General features: G+C 41.9%; 1 protein-coding gene across 3 annotated transcripts in view; it reads left to right on the forward strand.

Annotated features, from left to right (window-relative positions):
• PH4alphaEFB (prolyl 4-hydroxylase subunit alpha-1) overlaps positions 1-19,655 on the forward strand; it is an 83,303-nt gene that overhangs the window by 34,225 nt on the left and 29,423 nt on the right. For 2 of the 3 annotated variants that reach the window (XM_034335426.2, XM_034335425.2), the window contains one exon: positions 7,453-7,501. The exons of the other annotated variant lie outside the window; for it this stretch is intronic. The gene's annotated coding sequence lies outside the window, so the exon portion shown is untranslated. The remainder of the gene's footprint in view (positions 1-7,452; positions 7,502-19,655) is intronic. 3 annotated transcript variants of the gene reach the window in all.

Below are 19,655 nucleotides of genomic sequence, written 5' to 3' on the forward strand. Positions count from 1 at the left end.
GCGGCGGCTTATTTAAAGTGATACAACGGTACGGAGAAAATTCATAAACATTTTCGGACGGCGTCGCGCCCCGTTGAAAACTTGCCTCGAGAGGCTGGCTTTCTCTCTCCTTTCTCCTTCTCGCTGTTTTTTATCTTTTTATCTTTTTTTCTTTTTCTCTGATCCGACATTCGAGAAACGCGAGGACCGCGTGTCTGTTCGCGATAACGTTGCCCCAAAGAGATTCGTTCGCGGATTTTAGTGTCTTTTATGATCGCGCCGTTATGCCTTCGCAGTTTTCCTGAGCTCTTCTTTCGCGTAGGAAAGTTTTTAACGGTTCCCTCCCTCGTAAACTTTGCCCGGCCACGGTTTTATCGACAACCAATCGTCGGAGCTGTTGATTAAGAAAAATTGAGGATGCTGTTCTCGCCAGGATCGATTCTTGGGAAGCAACGGGAAATTATTTGGAGGAGATACTTTATCATTGTCTGAATTTTAATTAATCTGTACGTTAGTTATTTGAATTCTTTAGGTAATATGTATAACAGTAAATTTATAGTAACAACCGTGTAGACACTGAAAGTATCAATTAATTTCCGAGCGGATAGAGCTGGCTCGTAAAAGCTCGTAGAAGTTGGTAAAAATTGAAGGATATTTGGGAGTTGTGCTCGTCGGGGTTGAGAGTGAATCCCCAGGGACAAGAAAGATCGAGAAAAATTTTCCTTTTTATCATCTATCCGAGGATGTTTGAATTGCATCCAGCACGAGTTGGATGGTCCGGTTTTTGTAACGATTACCGTGTAATAGGATTTGGGCTAATTAAAAATCGATATCTATATAGCCTTTTTGCGTGACACGCGGTCGCGACGCAATGCGCTTCTCTGCTAACGATCCTAATAAACTGTTGAGTGTTCGTCGACGTTTTCCTCGGGAATTTGTTGCTTCGACTACGCTGTAAATCGCGGTTAATTGCCACTATCACTTACCGGTATAAAATCCCACCAAACCAGGCTAGCTTTTTTATTCTCTACACTATACACGATATGTCGGTACTGGCCAGAGGGTAATCGCGATATTTTACAGAGCTTCCCAGAATTATCCTATCAGTTTTTCGATTGCACCAAATAAATTCGTTTTAATGTCGAAAATGGGAGCTTTCGAACGATGATGTACGTTAAATACCTAGCGAATCAAGAGTAATACACCTATCACTGCTACTATTAAATTTCAATTTTATGAAGCCTGTTTTAATCTGAAATTCTGGAACTGACTAAACATGGCGCCCGCCATTCGATCCTTTCATTCCTCTTTTCAATTATTCCTGCATCCGCTGTATCCCCTTACAGGCGAACGAACGAACGATATACATAAATACGTTTACAGACAACACATCGTTGCTCCGAATAAACACACGATCCGTCGATTCCTTTCGCGAGACGAAACAATACGATTCCCTTCCCTTATCGCGCGGCGGCGGTGTCACAACGATTCTACGAATATCGGAAAGCAGCGGGTCGTAAAGGGGCGGGAGAAAAGCCGCAAGTGGCGCGCGACGAGGGTAAAAAGACTCCTCCTCTGCTTCTGTATGTGTCTTTACGTGCGGATCGGGTCCCTTTCGTCGCGACGCGACGGTTTTGCTGGAATTTATGCGAAAGCAACGGTGCATAAACGTACCTCGTCGTTGGGAAAAAGCTGGATCCTAGATTTCTTAAACGCAGCTGCAGATTTCCCTCCTGTACGCCCGACGCGACGCAAGACGCGATTCCGCGTGCACGCGGTAAAGCTTTCTGCTCGAGACAGCGAGCCGAAGCTGTTGGAAATTCGAAAGAAAGTCTTGCGAGTGTGATATTACTTTTACGTTCGAGCTACTTTCATTTCTGATTCTTATTCTTTGCTCCCGTGAAAATCCCCTTTCGCCGTTCAAGCGTTAATAACTTTTCCCTTATTCGTTTCATAAGTTATCCAACTGTTTACAAGTATATCTATAATTTTTCTTCCTTTCCTTTTTAGAACGGTAGCTCGACTTCTTTGCAGTTATATACCAAGACTGAAACTTACTTGTTCGCAATGAGAACGACGAAATCTCGGGTCAAACGTAATTTCGCTCAAGTTATTACGAATGTAGCGGCAGGGCGCGGCGTTCTCGGGTTGGGCGAGATTGAAATTCGAGGTTGGTGGCTAGCAACAGGAAGAGGAAATGCTACCAGCCAGAGGACCAATGAGAAACGTCGCTCAATTTTTGCCAATTATTATTTCGTCCTCGAGATTGCGGCAAGAAATTGCAGCGCGGTTTTAAATAAAATCCGTCTTTCTATGATAGCCCGATTATGGCGCGTCGTCTGTTGTAATTTCACCGCGACGCGACGACTCTTCCGTTTCGCCAATTATTGTTGTTCGTAGCATCTTCGTGGTTTTAAGCAAAAATTACATTTTCTTAGCTGCAACGTAACGTCTTGGGTTGAACGTAACGTTTCAGGTAATAAGGAAAGTTACTCAACTAGATAGGACAATTTACTTTCATTTGATAAACTGTTTTTATGGCTTTTATACGATGCATTCGTAGAAAGTAAATGGATTCTATTATGCATTCCGTCAGTAGGAAAATATGAGGGCGAAGAGTTAGAAAAATGTCATATTCCAAAAGATATTTGAAGTTTGTTAATAAGGTTTGCAGAATTCACGCGTATGGTACCATATAAATGAAAAAGTTTTAACGCTTTAAAAACAGATATAACAGATTGTTTGAACGCGTAGAAAGCTACGTGGCTATCCTTCGTTCTCTAATGAAAAGCATAAAACGAGGGTTTATGAAATCTTCGAATAGCTTTGTGAATAAAGCATAAGTCTCATTTGGAAGTTTGAAACGCCTCGTAAAGCGTTCTGCTTCGTATAGTTTAGTCCGTTTCAGTGATTCCTACCATTTCAAGTTATGAACTATATGTATATTTTCATTTTAAATTACCGTCTTTATTATACATAATATATTCGTTCTCCTTTAAACGCTTTTGTCCATTCCCTTTTGCATCAGAAATTTCTGCTCCCACTAACGGAAAATCGTACAGTTGAAGTTTGCGCGTTTAATTTCGAGACACCGTACGTAGATATTATTAATACGTCAGACAATTAGGGCGCATTTAGAATTTGCAACTATGCTCGAAGGTCACGCGTCCCCAGAGGCAATTCGAAGGGTCCGCGTACGGTGAACGTGTTCTTCTCCCTGATAACCTTTTCAACCCCTAAGCTAGGGGCTCGAAGGAGAGATCCTCTCCTTTCTCTCCAGTGCAACAGACCGTAGTGCAGAGAAGCGTGAAGCTGGTTAATCGCGCTTACAATTAGCCCGACGACCTCGTGGTTCACCGTTAACACCGCGTGTTCACGCGTTCCCAACCTTCAAACTTGCTTCTCCTTTTTTGCAACTATGATACACGATTTTAAGAGAAATCTGAAAGTTCTAATTAAAACTCGGTTCATTTTTGTACCTTGCAAAGAAAAAGTCACGTTCGCGTTAAAAATTCAGCGGCAACTGTTAATTGAAGGCTTGAAAATTCGAAGAGGGAGGACACAGAGGTTGGTCGGACGAAATCGAAGAGTTGAAGAGTGGCGAGGATGGTCAGAGAGGAGGAGTAGGTACAGAGTGTTCGAGAGAATCAAAAAGTTTCAGAGTGCAGGGTGCTGGCAAGTATCAGAGGATAGAGAGTTTTCGAGAGAAGCAAAGAGTAGAGAGAGTACTGCTGCGGAGTGTCAGGAAGCACGGAAAGAGTTACAAAGAGCCCTCTGACGCATAGGAAACACTGCTACCACCTTATTGAATAGAACGTTTCACCGACAAATGAACCTTGCCAGATAATGAAAACAGAAAACGTAGTAAGAAACAATTTGCGGTGTGATTTCATTTCTAAAAATTTCAACAATTCACAGAGTTCCATGGACGTAGAATAAACACAGTTACTCAATTTAAATAATTAGTCAAACAAGACGTAAACAAACACTCTGCATTTACACAGCGATGCAAACATAAATTGGTAAATAATTACACGAATTCGTAAACATAAATTGATACAGATCACTTATTTAATCGTACCACTGTTTATACGCATCCGCCGCGTAATTAACTGAATGATCTATAAATCTACAGTTGAATAGAGTCGCTACTACATAAACACAGTTCATCATCGTAAACACTATCCGTTTAATCGTTGCACTGACTCACGAATTTGCAATGCAAAACAACTACAACTATAAACAGCGAATGTTAAGGAGTTACAGTGTTAGACAATACTGTTACATGTTTCATGCTTAACGGTTCGAAGATAGATCATTCAAGAATATGTCCCGTATGTTAATAAAATAATTTTATCAAATAGAAAATATTATAATTTAAAATGAAACGGTGCAAAAGTCGCGGGATCGTGGCACATAAATTGCACAAGATTAATTAGAACGCGATGCTCGCGAGCTGAACATTTTAAGCAATTTGCTTGCAGTCGTGCGACCATCTGAATTATTTATCGAACCGACTGGATCCAGGGAAAATTTCAGCCAGCCAAAAGGAATATTAACATTGCAAGGACTTGTGCTCATTTTTAAATGAAAAATATACGAGACATCCGATCCGGCCGAGATAAGTTGCGGTTTCTAACAGTGTAAAAGTTAAATTGGACAAGAAGGTCTTATTTAGGAATATCTTAGTTTCGAATATCGTGATTGGAAAGTGTGGATGGAAAATAACTGCATCAATTCGTCATCTGAAACAGAAAATATTTGAATTTTTAGAAGTATCTAAGCTTCCAATAATAAATACTGCAAACGTTTTTTTATATTATTGTCCTCCGTGTAAATGAATGAAATTTTATCGAATGTTCGGCTTACTGGGGCTTACTGTTTAAATCTTTTTATTGGAAATATTATTGCACGATCCGATGCTTAAATGGTAAAACAAAGTAATAAAATTTCATGTGATCCAACCAGCCGAACTCGAGTTCTTGTTATTCGAATATCTCGGTTGTACCTACATATGTATGTATGTAGGTTCTCGATTAAACGTAATTCTACCAACGCAACGAGCAGGAAAATGGTGACACAGCGAAAGAATTATGAAAAGAAATACAAGCGAACAAATTTATCGTTCGTCGCGCGAGAACAGAAACATGTGACACAAAACCGATACGTTTTTTTTCCTTTTTTTTTTGTTGTTTCTGTTTTTCGCGTTCCTGTTACCGCGTGTCGTCTATTATCTTCATGGTCGAGTAATTAAAGCACGTTTTTTAGTCACGGCCGGTAATTAACGAAAACTTGAAACGATGAGAGGAACCGCGAAAAATAATGGCTTTGCGTTTTCGGTTGTGTATTTCGCAACAGACTGCGTTCGTTGTTGTACGGGGAAAGCGTGTAAACAAAAAAATAGGTACCGTCTACTGTTGCGTTATTTTCAACGGTAAACAGGAATATTATATTTCATTTTTGTTAATGATATAATTAGGCATTTACACTACTACTATTAATTATTACAATATTATTTGTTGTAAAGCAGTCGAGTAATCCAAGGTGTATACGAACTCGAATCTCGAATCACAGCGTAAAAACGGTTGAGCATATATGGAACTCGAGAGAGGGAAACCGTATGGGACTTAGGATACAAATACGCGGTTTGTCGCGAGAATTCCGTTCGCGTGTCTCGAATCACTGCGTTCCCCGTGCGATGCTACCAGGCGATATTTTCTTCACCCCTTTTCCGCCGATTCATCCACCGCCCCCGTATCCAACCTTCCCTTTTCCTTTCCTACCCGTCTGTTTCTTCTTCTCTCTCAAGGTTTTTCCCTCGCAAGCCGGATGTAGACGAGCTGTCCGTAGAATTCGTGGCACGTCGTGCCTTAGACGGGCTGCAGCCCTTTCAGAAACGCATTTGCACATGACGAGACGGTGCTGCGATGGTTGGAACGAGGCAGATGCTTGATAAACCGGCAACCTTAGAGAAAAAGAGACGGTGCAGAGAAGAGCAGGAAAGGACAGATCAACGGTGTCTGTCTGTCATCGAAAAGATGTCACAGAGAGATGAAAAAGGGGGATGGCCAGCCGAATGGAGCTTTTTCTTACGCATCATACGGGATAAAAGGTCTTTCGAGCAGAAATTCTACACCATCATCCGTTTCCTGCCGTTTGCGAAGCCTTTCATCGAGAATTAGGTACATCTTCTTTTAAAATCCGCTGCGAAAATTTCGCTGCATTCTGTGCGCTTTGAAACAAGCCAGTAAAATACTTCGTTAACGTTGATGAGAAGAGACGAGTGTTTCTTACGGCTGCGGTAACGAACGATTATTCAAGCCAGTTGGAAAGTTGCCTCGTGCTGTAGTAACTTCGAAGAAGTAAGTCTAAACTGATCCCTGACAGAGATGCTGGCTGCTTCTCCACGTTGTTCATGAATTTATTGGCTGCACGACGTCTATAAAATCGAGTAGCTCATATTCCATGAGAATCAGCCGGTTTAATACCCCAAGATCGTCTACCGTGTACCGTGTACCGTGTATAGTGTACAGTCTACAAAGAGGAAGAAGGAAGTCGTGCTTGCTTAATAAGTTAAGCCGAGAGGGCAAAGATTAAGATGAATGAAATCGAGCCACGATGAGGGAAGAAGATAACATGGAATGGTAAAACGCAGCTGCAACTCTGTGATAAAGGCTGAAAGATCTGTGGAATAGCGAGGAGAAAGGGAAAGGTTAAGAAGGATTGGTAAGGGTAGAGATGATAAGATAGAGGAACACCAAGCAGAAACTACGTGGAAAAGGAAGACTGAGAAACAGAGAAGCCAAGCAGGGAAGTAAATTAAAGGAAAGATCCTCGACTCGACTCGATTCGATTCCTTTTTTCTTCTTTTTTTTTTAAGGAAAAGTATTAGCTACAGAGCGGGTAGAGAAGATGGCAGAGGACAAAGATCCGAAGAGAAATAAAAATTATGAAAGGAAAGGATTTTAAAGATTTCAAGTAACGTTGGAAAGAAACAGATATTTTTCTTTGCCACGGTAACAAAGAACCGTGTTTAGTATAAAATACAATATATTGTAATACGAATTATTATACAAAGATTAGAAGAAATATTAACGATAAGAGACCTTCCGCGCAAGGCTCCAGAAAGATTAAAGAACGACTCTCAAAATGTCGGGAGCAAAGAATGCATTAAGGAAGAAGCAAGGATTATTCAAGATAGATGTGGGGAGAAACGTAGGAGCTGCGAAATGATAATTTCAAGAGGACGATGGCCGGGATTTCGCGACAAAGGAGAAAGAAATTTCAGACGGCTGCGGGAATAATGGCAGAAAATGTTATGGAATCGCGAGTCATAATTACACGGTTGGAAAGATGTAGAAATACATTAAAAGGAAATAGACGAGAGGAGAGATATTATCAGAATCGAAGTTTCCTTACACGACTAATGTCGAATACTGTATAAAATTTAACTTTTGCTTTTTCTGATTGCAGATTCTTCAGAAACATTCATCGTTTAGAGGCTGATCCGTTAGAATTAGGGGTAAGTTTATTTTGTATTTTTATTAAATCCTTAATACGTAATACAAGCTGAAAGGTAATGACTTTGCATGAGAAAATAAATTGAGAATGAAGAAGAAAATTAAATAAAATCGAATTTCCACGTAAATTCATGATTCTGTTTGAGGACTTGAGAGAATTAAAATCTAAAACGACGCGAATAAAGAAAAAATGATAATTAAATTGTTTCAGTGTTCTCGTTCTCTGTAATATTCTCTGTACAATAATTTCTACCTGTGTTAAACCAATTAAATTATTTAATCTCGTTGCACGACATGAAAATCGTATGCATACGAGTTAGTATACCCGTAGGAAGATTAAAATCCAAGTAAATTACAATGTTAAACTTCATTAAATATTTTCATACGTACCTACCCTCTGTCGTTCCTCACTCGCGAATATTATTTCACTCAACATTTTCATTTTATATTCAATTAACGTTGAGTAATAAAACAAAAATGGAAAAAAAATGAGAAAAATACGTTGGTTATCGAACCCTTACGAGGGTGAGGTTTAGGCTGTTACCTATAGGATAAAAGTGTCGATAAATAAAAGTGTTTGTTGGTCGATTTGACGACCGCCGTTATTTGTCTGGATAATCTGAACATCGATTTGTTTGACAGGAGGTATTCGATGGTCTCGGTTATCCCGGTCGAACGTCGAAAAATAAATTTCTCCGGTGGCGCACGGTCCGCCGATAATCAGATTAATTAGCTGAGAAACAGTTTTGCGCGTTTGTACGACGACGCTAATCGAATCGACGAGAGGGATCGATAGTCGGTCACCGGAAACCGACGTTGTCCGCGCTCCATCGGCTCTTCTCGCTCGATATCCGGTCGAAATTATTGTCGGCCGCACGCTCGTCCCTTGACGTTCACTAAACTCGAATTATCTCGGCAATTTCGTAAATTATACCTCGAAATAACGCGTTCTTTGTTACCGCGTTTCATGCGTAAATTAACGCGTATCATCGAACGTTTTCGCTATTGAAATCGCTAGCAAAAACTGATTAAATAAATTTCAGTCATTTTATAGGTAGATATATTTCATTTTTTTGTATCAGTTAAGCTCGAGAAGAATGAGAAGGTGATCTTTATTTATTCTTTTCTGAATATAAAAGCACCGGTTCTGAGAAAATAATAATGCCGTTTTATAGGCGAGTCACGTTGCACAAGTGAAATTGCTCTAATTTCTAACAGCAGCATACAGCTGTCTAATAATAACCGTGGTCTCGGTTCAGTGCTCGAGAAGCGTGATAAACAGGAGATCTTCATGGATCGCGAGTGTCGGTGGTGGTCACAAAGAACTGTGAACTGCACACTATGGACTGGAAACAGTTTAATAACAACTGGAGGGTAAAAAGTGGTAGAATGAAGAGAAGAGAAGAGAAGAGAAGAGAAGGGAAGGGCTTTTGTTAGAAGCCGTTGAAGAAGAACTGTACGCTTGAAGATTATTTTGGATGCTCTGTCGTGGCTTTATGAGAGGCGCGCTGTGAAGGCTGAGATATTAAAGCTTCCTATTTCGGGGATCTTCTTCAACGAACATTAGCCATAGAAATACTTAGCTGCGCGTGTCGGAATGTTCTTAGCCGCGTTTATTAAATTTTCAAACTTTTATACGCTTTGGCTGACTTGGTGGTTCCGATAATACTGTAGGGATTACTTTTTAATTTTAGAAGGTAGACGACGACCGTTTCCGAACCAGTTACTGTACATGTTACAAAGGACTCGTACATATGTCCAGTATACTATTTTCTTTTCAATTTTCCCCGATAGATACGCGTAACTAGCTTTCCTTTACGAAGAAACAAAGAAAGAGTTCCGTTAACAATACTTTCCAACAATTTTGCTGCGTTGCTGCGTGGTACCTTCTTCTTATTCTCGACAGAAATTCGAACATTGGCCAAGAGTAAGTAGTTGAAGAAGAGGAAAGGGGAGAGAAAAAAAAACAAAGGACACGGCGAGAGGAAAAATTACCAACGTCAAGAAGAAATCCTACGGGGAGACAGGAAGTACAAAGCCGCGTTGAAAAAGCGCGCCGAGTAAAGAAAGAAAAGCTCGGAACGAGGGGTTGGGAGGTGACAGAGGGGTTGGTAAGAGATAAAAGAAGACAGTGACGTTTAAAACGGTCGAAGATGCGAGGTTGTTTTCGCGAGCGGACAACGGTGGCCAGAAAAGCCACGGTTTACCTGGAGCTTCCGTTTTCCCCTGCCCCCTGTTTCTTTTAACTGTCAGTCGCGGAGGAAGTGCTCGCAGGATGATAAAAGCGGTCGTCGACGTTGGAAACGCGGGAAAAAGCGTGATATGAATTATTATCAAACGTATACAACACACGCAAACGGACAGAAATTTTCTGTTGCTCTCGAATGCGGAATGTAGATACAGCCCTTGTTTGTAACGCGTAAATTTCGACATGACGCGAAGGGTGAATTCGTCCTCCGGGCTTCGGAAAGTTATTACGTAGCTCTCTTCTACTGTCTCGTTAATTATGAAAACTCTCGACCTTTTAACGAGCACCGCACTGCCTGTTTTTCTTCCATTTCTTGTAGAGAAAGGGGATTTATGTGTTAAACAAGGAAACGCTATCGCGAAAAAACGGGCTAACCACCGTAGTCATCGCGTGTGATATTTGATGAAAAAATTAATCAACTTTTATTAATAATTATTTCTATCTCTTAATGCACCACCTACCGTATACCTAACCTGATTCGCTTTGCCACGTTAACTGAACTGATTACCGTCAGTAAGTAAAACGATCGATCGAGCAGAATCATCTAATTGCTTCGATGCTAGCAGTCTAATTAACAAATAGACTACCGGCGGATGTTCGATTGCTTCCTAGATACTTGATGTCTCTCCGAGTCACTGTGAACTGCTTGCAACTTCTAAAGACTTTGCTGTCTAACGATTAAGGATGTATCAATCAGCGATTTTAATGCAGTGTACATACACTGTTCAATTGACTTTCGACGCAAATACTTCATGCTCTCTGTATTATATCAACACTCCGTATATAATCTTAATTTATACGCGAAAAAATAAACAACGTAATTATGGAATTTCTTAATAGGTGTATAATAAGAAAAAGCTGCTTAAGAAGCGAAGGTAATTTGCAGTAAACGGGGTGGCGCGGCGGGCAAATGTTTGCGAGGTCGCGGCAAGTGATCCTCGAAACAAAATCACGTCCTCTTTGCTCGCTGCCGTAACCTTAATTCTTCGTGGAAACGTTCGGGTAACGAGTGAACGCGTGCACACGCTTGCGCTCCAAAGCGTTCGCAAATTTAATTCAGCTGCAAAACACTCGGCAAACTAGCGCCGCTCCTGTAAACGACCGGCTCGATTTTTACCTCGAAACGACAAATTTTTCATTCGTGTTCCGGAAACTTGTGGGGGAAAAAAAAAAAACAAACAACATGTACAGATTATACCGCGAATTCCGTTAAAAAATAATCTCTGGTACGGAAATCAGCGCAGGAAATGGGGTGAAAAGTGAAAAGCCAGTTTGCGCGATCTGACTTGTCAAATGAAATTTCTATTATACAAGTAGGTCGTTACGTACGAATAGAAATTCGTGTAAACCGAGTTTATTTTTATAACAGCCCGTTAAAAAAATTTTCTGAAAAAACTCTTGCAGAGATCAGCGCGTCGCGTCGGTAGTATCGGTCGATTACAAAGGTGGAAGGACGCGTTAGAAATCGCGAAATTAGCATTTCCCCCGCGGCTGTTTCCGATTTTCACGCTCGCCCCATGACACACCGGGTTTTGCAATTTCAGCGCGGAGCAACTGCGTTGCGGTAATCCGCAATGGCAGCCCGTGCGATATCGCAATTATGACGGTTTTGAATAAATTAGTGTAGCGTCATGCGTGGCTGTACGCCGCGTTTAACTCGATACCCCCGCGCTCTCTGTCAGCTGTCCGACACTTCTAATTCCTTCTCGATTCGCAACCGATCCATTCCTTCTTTCTGCACTATCCCCACCTGTTGACTCGATAAATCATCTAACGTCTAGTTATGAATTGAAAAATAGATTTCAAGAGGTAGAAGAAACATTCGTCTTATAAGTTTATACCGAAGCTTCTAAGTTGAGAAAGAAGAACGTTATCGGTAGAAGGATAATTGTACCGCGGCTTGGAAAAGTACGACGTAAACCAGATAGGGGTAAAAGGAGGGGGATGATCGGAGGCCGTGTTTCACAAGCCACGAGCGTTTCGAAATCCCCGTTATCGCGTTATCAGCGAGCCGATCGATCTACGCTTTGAAAAGTTTCCCCTGTTGAAACGAACGGTCCGGTCAGCTCGTTTTATCCCCGATGATAAACGCGTCGCAAGGGGCATCTTGCGCGCGTCTACCAGAGTAGCATGAGGTGCATTATGCACCACGCATAATACCAAAGAGCATAGAGCAGAGAGACAAATTGGAGGATGAAAGGGGTGAGAATATAGCAATACGGAGGAAGGAAATAATAAAGCAACAGAGCGGCGGCACGGCCCGAGGGAGGAGAAACGGGATTACAAACAACCTTGGTACGTGTAAGCAATTCGAGAGATGCGTCGAAAAGTGGTTTTAAATTGATATTCACCGCCCTTTTCCACCTTCCTCGTGGCTTTACTTACGCAAAATTTTATTTTCAATCGTGGATGCGTGAAAATTACCTTTTTTCTGTTTATTACGAAGAAAGATCAGGAATTTTGTTATTTTTCCTCGGTTATCGTGGCAAATTGGTATCGTTACGATGTGCTATTAATTCGGTAACAAAATAATGCAATAGCACGGAACAAAGGGCTGTCACGAAAATATGACGCTCGCAGCGGTCTGTTGTTATTTGAGAAATTATTAATGTCTCTCTAGTGGGCGGCTGTTATTAGCGGAACAATTACTTGCTGCGCGGCTTGTTTAATGTAATAAGCCTCGATATATGTATAGTTTCGTAATCGCGACTGGTTGATGGGCCAGCTGAAAGTATCGAATTCGTAGCTGAAACCGTGCAGGGAGAAATTGTTTTCCCGTCGTTGCGGATTTGTTAATTACCGGCTAGGTACAGCAACTTGCCCTACGATTAAATTAAATCGCGGCGAAACTTTAGCAACCTTTGCTGCGAAACTCTAAACAGCTTTGTACAGTGGAAATTACCGGCGTGCTTCCTGACTGAGAAAAGTATACGAAGTGCAGTAAATAAAAAAAAAAAGAAGGGGAGGGGGCGGTGTAGAACTTGGAAATTGAATTAGAAAATGTTTGGTACATCGACTGTGCGCTTTTGTCACTTTTATCCTAATAAGCCGTGAAATATGTATTTTTCAAACATTGTCGGGAAGGAAATGAAACATTTGAATTGAAATTTTCCCCAACAAATCTATCGGATGATATAAATCAGGAGCTCGTTAACCGGCTCTCGGAGTTATCAGAATTTTCTAACGCCTGCCCCCGCAAATAAGGTTGATTTACAAGGCTGAGAATCGATGGGGAAAATGAAGGGGGATACAGCGAGTCGGGGTCTCTCCGGCTGGTGAATAGCACCGTAAATCGCGACCCGGTCTGCGATTCAACCGTTGGAATCAGCGAATAAATTCCCCTGGGTTTTCCAGCTTTATTTATTCATTTATTTGCTTATTTATTTACTTGTACAAACCAGTTGTACTGAAGCCGGAATTACGAGAACGGGTAGGCAGGCGAAGCCGGTGAAGCCGGCGAAATGGCGTGTTCGCTGGTGCAGCTGCGCGCCACCGGATATGCAACCGTACTCTAATCTAAAATTCATTTTCGGGATGAATCTGAAATGAATGCGCGATACGCTAAGCGTATCCAGTCGGAAGTCTGCTGTCGCGGGAGAAAACTGCTGGAATTCGAAGTACGACCACCATCTGAATGTTTTCCAGCGTATTTCAAGAATTTTTTTCCCACCCTGAACACGTGCAGACCTTCTCCTTGTAGAACGCGTTTTCTTTTTTTGATATTTCATTTTTTGGGAATCATAAATAAACGCACAGCCAAGGAAGTTTTTCCACGATTTTCCCATTTATTCTTCTGGGATCTTTTTTGAATTTCTTTTAGTTTTTTTTTCCATTCTATGGGTACCCTTTGGATTTACAATTATTACGGTACTGTTCGTGAGTAGAATCCGAAGCCTTGCCGCATCCTTCGAGGTGTTAATAATTCAATTATTCACTCGAGTCATACGCGCGTTAAGATAAATGAAAATAATTCTTACTCGTTCAATCTTGGCGGTATTCTCGGCTAATTCGGATCCGCGTTCGATTTAATTCGATGCCTGGTCTCTGTCAAAGGAAACGAGCTGGAAAAAAGAATGGAGTGGAGAAGCGAGTAAAAAAAGGGGATAGGGATGGACAGGGAAGAAAAACAGAGGGAGAGAAGCCACGGAAGCAAAGCACGGTGATTGTCCGTTTGTTGCGTGGCTGAAGAGCGAAGGTACGATTCGCATTGTTTCACGGAACGAAGCCGATACACCGTCCAATCAGGGATCGGGAAAATGTCGGCTCCGTTTGAAATCTCCTTGTTTCAGGCCCTATTTTTCTTCCAGGCCTGACTTTTCCTTTCTTTCCTCGCCTATTCGAACCAGCTTCTCTTCCCCGTCGCGCCGGGAAAATACTGATCGAAAGGAAGGAATGCTTTTGGGAGCGGATCGTTGAATGAAAATCCTTTGTTTCGCAATTTTTCACTTTCGCTCTGAAACAAAATATTTCTACAGTTTGACGAATTCCGGTCTGAAGCGTTAATCAGTACATAGAGACCGGATACTTGATACCAATAAGAAGAGAAATTTACCGAAGGACGAAGCGAAAGTTTATTCGAAGCCGTTGAAATTTTCCCAGCTACTTATCGACGCTATTAACGAAGCAGAATCGTAGGATGCTTGGAGGGCAGTGCAAAGTTTTCGATGAAATACTCGTGGTGGATAACCGTAGACAGGTGGGCGTATATATGTGTTGCAGGCGCACTTGCAGCCGCACGTGCACGCGGATATATACCGGTGTATCACTTTGCAAGAAGTTTAAGTTTAATTACTGGCTGATACGAGGCTCCGGTTCGGAGCTGTTTACGGGAAACTCGCAAATGACCCTGGACACCGCAACTTTCAAAGCCCGTGGAATGTATTAAAAGCTTTTCGAGAACTTGACGAAAGTTTACCTAACCCGATGATCGTGATGTCTCCGGTAAAAATGCACTTGCTTTCTCGTTAACCCTCTAGAAACGCGGGCTTTTGCGAGCTTAAAAACGCTTAATCAACGTTTAACAAATCCTATACCGATCCTTCGAAATCATCTCCTACCATCTCTTCTGTTTTTTAATTGCTTTTACACCGTCTCTGTCTTCGACGTCCTCTCGAGCTCAGACCCCGCTATTTCCCACATATTTTTCTATTCGTTCTTTTTGTTATTTCCGGTTCAGCTACCCCTGCACCGACATTTTGTCTCCATTTTCCAGGCAGTCTGGTTCGAGCACGTTATTTACTCGTTGCGTGCAACGAACGGCTGAATGAGGGAGAGGTCGGAACGGAAATAATGATTTAAGCGAGAAACGCGTTGCCGATCCGCGCCGCGTGAAAATACTCGCGGTTGTTTTTCGGTCGTGAAGCTCGCACCATTCTCTGTCTCTTACTCGCCCTATTTTGTCCCTTCGTTTGCGTTAGTCGCAAACAGGGGATGAAAAAAAAGGCACCGCCATCGAGGGTGTGCACCAGCGACGTGCTGGCTCGACATTTTTCTTCCTCTCCCTCTCCCTCTCCCTCTCTCTCGTTGCAACGCTACGATGAACCAGCAAGCTCAACAGATGTACTTATTTCCTTCCAAAAAAATTTCATTTCTCATCGTGAAAAAGACAAATTTTATCTCGAGACTACTAACGAACTCAATAATTAGGTTACTTGGACAAATACTTGAAAAAAAGAAACCTATATTTTTGCGTACCATTTCGAATTCTGTTGAGTATCGATCCGCAAAATTACTTTAGCTTTTTGCTAGCGTCGCAAAAACGTAACATTTGGTCCTTTGAAACCACGCGACACAACAAAGCACTCGCAATTTTTATTTTTCTTTCTTTCTTTCTTTCTTTCTTTCTTTTGACAGAAAGAGAGACGCGTTTCTTTTTTTTTTTCGAGCATCGGTTGAAAGGTGAGCACGATATTTCGAAAATTCAACGACAAGCTACAACGACACGGGTCAGGAGAGAAAGCTTCCATGGAAATTGAAAACTCGCGAGCACCCTCGTGTGCTCGGTCTGTTCGCGAATAAAAATTACACGGCCCTTGTTCGCTTTGTGTAAAGGATTACACGAGCGACCACGATATGAGAAATTCCTGTTTGCGTTTGACCTTGTTCTACTCTTTTAACAGAAATTCTATTAATCTACGGTCTACGGTAATATTTAATACAACGGAAAACAATGCTGATGAAACGCTAAAAATGTTCTTTTTAATGTTCCAAGGACAGTTCTTACGTTTGAAAAAGAAATGAAATGGTAAAATGAATTGGCTACGAGTTGAACGTTCGCAGACTTAATTTCTTTGTCGCGTTAGCAATTGAAGGAGACGAGTAGTTTAAAGAAAAAGAGGAAAATAGCGGAGAAAGAACGTTTGTGGAGGGAGGAAATCCGGAAAGCTTTTAGCTTGTTCAAAAGTTTCACCTGAAATTTTAACTGTTAGAGGAGTAGTTTGTTAAGAGTCACGTTCCGCTTCTTTTGTTCGTTCGTTTTATACGCGGTGTCCTCCATTTGGTTCGGTCAAGTTCTTGTTGAAATTTTTCTCGAGTTAAATTTTCGACGGTAATTTCTTAGATTTGTAGATCGCACACCGGGAATCGATGAAATTCGAAAGGCAATCGCGTGTCGAAAGAAAATGGAAAGGAGGGGGGAAAAGTTTGAAAAAAATTAAGGTTTGAAAAGTGGAGGTTAACGAGTTCGAACAAGCGGAATTGGATGACACGAGAAAAGGATGAAGGAAGAAGGAAGAAAGGCAAGATCATCCGTCGCGAATTAAATTGGCCGCGGGCAGAATGCTCGTGAAACCGTGAAATTACCATTTTGAAGCTCACGCCCGCTTTTAAAGGCATCTTTTTGCGCGATCTGACACCGGTTCCCCTATTGCTGACATTCCTATCTTTTCTATTATCGCTCTCGACTGTCGACCCTTCGAACAGCTGTATTTTCACGATGTCCCTCGAGTGAAGTTCTCATCATCCGTGTACTCGACTCGAAAACGTTCAAAGACATTAAATTTCGGCTCAGTTTTGTATAACGGCGCTGGTATGAAATATACGTGATCGAAATCGTGTTTCCAGTAGTCTAGGAAAGTTTCCCAAAGCGTTCGGTGAGACGAAATCGAGCGTCTCCCAAGTCCGTAAAGTTCGCCGAGAGGATGAAAATTAGAGAGGAGGGAGTTTCGAAACATCAATGTCGCCTTTTAACGTCTGCCAACCACCACTGGAGCCCTTTCATCCATTTTTACCCTCCCTAGCACACCTCGTAACGACGCTAATTACGCGTGACCGCAAATTACCTTCCGGCCTTTTCGTAATCGAAGCGTTTCAAGCCACCTTCCAGGGAAATTGAACGTGACCATGGCTACGTGTGCAAGAATCTCCACGATAAAAAGGTTGAGTAAATTATCTAATTGTAAGTAACTCGGGAAGGAAATGAAGGAAAGTTTGTATGTATTCACCGAGGGTGCCTCTATTTTCTCCTTCTTTTGTTCGTTGTTTCGCGTTTCCATCGGCAGAAACGAAACAATGCTCGTTCACAATTTTTCAGCAAGTTGTTCCTTTTGAGAGACGACTGACGGCGATTTGTTGCTCGAAATTTTCTATTCAATATTTTATTTGCGCGTTCGTTCGTTCGTTTACACGTATTCTGATCGAGCCAGTGATTTTTCCAGTGCTATTCAACGGGAAAGATGAATTTTGCAGGTGTTTCGTTTGCGGAGAATCAAATCGGTTTGCGAAATCGAAACTCGAAATTGGAAAAATTCAACAACACCATTCGCGCGAGTTGGTATCCTCAAGATTTGAAGGTTCCTTTCAATTTTCTTCCGTATTTTACAGTCAATATTGAAAATTGAGCCCTTCGAATATACATATAGAAGTGTAGGGAAGAAAATGATATTAGCATAGAATTTTGAAGCGCTGTACAAAGCACAAAGTGTAATAAATCTTGCATACCATGGATAATAGGTACGAGTATAGTTGATTGTTCATTATGACATTCCAAATTTAATATTCCCAAATGAGAATAGTGAGCTAAAATTAGTTAATAGAGAAGTGATTGAAATTGCACGTAAATTGTTCTGTCGGAAGAACCGATGTCGCGTATTCGTTACCTTTCTTTCGACAAGTCAAGTAGTATTCACGCGTTGTGGTCAGACCATCTTCTCGCGTCCAGACCTGTTAAGTGAAAGGTATCGATCAGTTGCGCGACGCTCGATGGAATTTCATAGAAAATTTCGTTGGAAAAGAAAGGAGAAGCAACGACGACCGTTCCACTTCATTTCAATTAAGGTGAAAACAAGAGGGGAGGGGCGGGGCGGGGCGGAGAGAAAAGCGAGAGTCCAGGGAATAGTAGAACAATCGTGCTACATTCCGACCGATTCACCACGATGCGATGTTCCGACATGTCGAAGAGAGAAAAAAGAAATTCAAGTGGCCGTCGTCGTTGAAGCAAAGGCGGAGACTCGCTGCTCTTTTTTTACCTTGCTCCTTCGTCTCTTTTACACCTTCATACCCGACTCGTGGTCTCGTGCTTTCTCTTTCTCTTTTTCCTTTTCCTCGAGTTCCATTCTTCCGGGGTGGCGCTTAATTAACGCCGTCCTTTCAACGAGATTTCCGGGAATCGCCTTTCGCTCCCTTTTTTCCTCTCTCTGCGTCGCGACCTCCAACCCTTTCAATTTCTTGAGAACTTGTTAAGGTGCTGCAACCGCTCTGATACGCTATTGTAATTTTATTCTAATAACCTATACAAGGTGTTCCGATCCAGGGTAGACTTAGCGCCGTACGCGGTAAACGTTAATTTATGCTCACGAGTTTCTGTGACTGTATTACTGGAACCATTAGTTCCGCTCGTCCCGCGCGAATTTCTGTGAATTTCGTCGGCGAATTTCCCGAAATTGCTGCCCGATACGTGAAATTCAACTTGCCGCGACTAATCGTGCCACCATCGAAGCAAATTAGTCGCCGATACAACGCGTTAAATAGAATCCAATACACCGAATGCGTCTCTAAACAAATGATGCAGTTCTTGTGAAATAAAAATTAATTTTCTTTGCGAATCGGTAACGGAGAATGATAAAAGTTTGAGAGGCCCTGCTGGAAAGTATGATACTGCCGGTAACCTCGTTTCGACAACAGTTTGAAAACGTTATTAGAGTTGGTTTCGAGCGAAGCGTGTATGTACGGATAGCAGGATAAGTGGAACGAGTGTTGGTCAAAGTGTGGTCGGCCACGGTGAATTACGTAGAAATGATTAGATTTACGTTGGTTGGACCGACAACCGGAACCGATCCGCCCTCGAATTCTCGCGAAAACGTATTTCCGCGAGCGACCCTTTCATCCCGCGAATCGTTCCTTCTCTCTCAGCCCCTCCGGCCGGCCCCACTCGTTGAAAAAGCTTAAAGAAGGACCATTGAAACCGAAGAAGAGCCGTTTCCGAAAGTTCGTAAAACGTTAAAGGGTCTCTCGCTTCCTCTTCCACCCGCCAACTGCTTTTCCTTTCAGAGTGAACAATTGGTGGGGAAAAACCGTGATTTTTTTCTACAACTTCTGTTTCCTCCTTTCCCTTTTTCTCAGTTTTGTTTTCTTGTTAGAGACGGAATCGTTCGAAGTTGACGTAAACTTCCGTTGCAAACGAGAAGTTGTTTTTTTTTTTTTTTTCTTTTTCAAGGTAATGGAGGTAATCTATTACAGACGTCTAAACGATATTGAACATTGACCAAATTGACAAAATTTCTTTCAAACTCGTACCGCTTCGATCAACGTTTATACATAATTTGATTCTCGTATATTTTTTCATCCACGAAGATGGTGCTTTCGAGTGCTCGAGCTACCGCTTTTCAACTTTCGAGTGGCCGTGAAACGGGAACAAAGAGGTCGAAAGAGAGCGCAGTCGAGCGAAGGGGGTGAGAAAGTAGAGGTTCATG

This window comes from Osmia lignaria, chromosome 14, assembly GCF_051020975.1.
Source record: "Osmia lignaria lignaria isolate PbOS001 chromosome 14, iyOsmLign1, whole genome shotgun sequence".
Classification (NCBI taxonomy): Eukaryota; Metazoa; Arthropoda; class Insecta; order Hymenoptera; family Megachilidae; genus Osmia; species Osmia lignaria.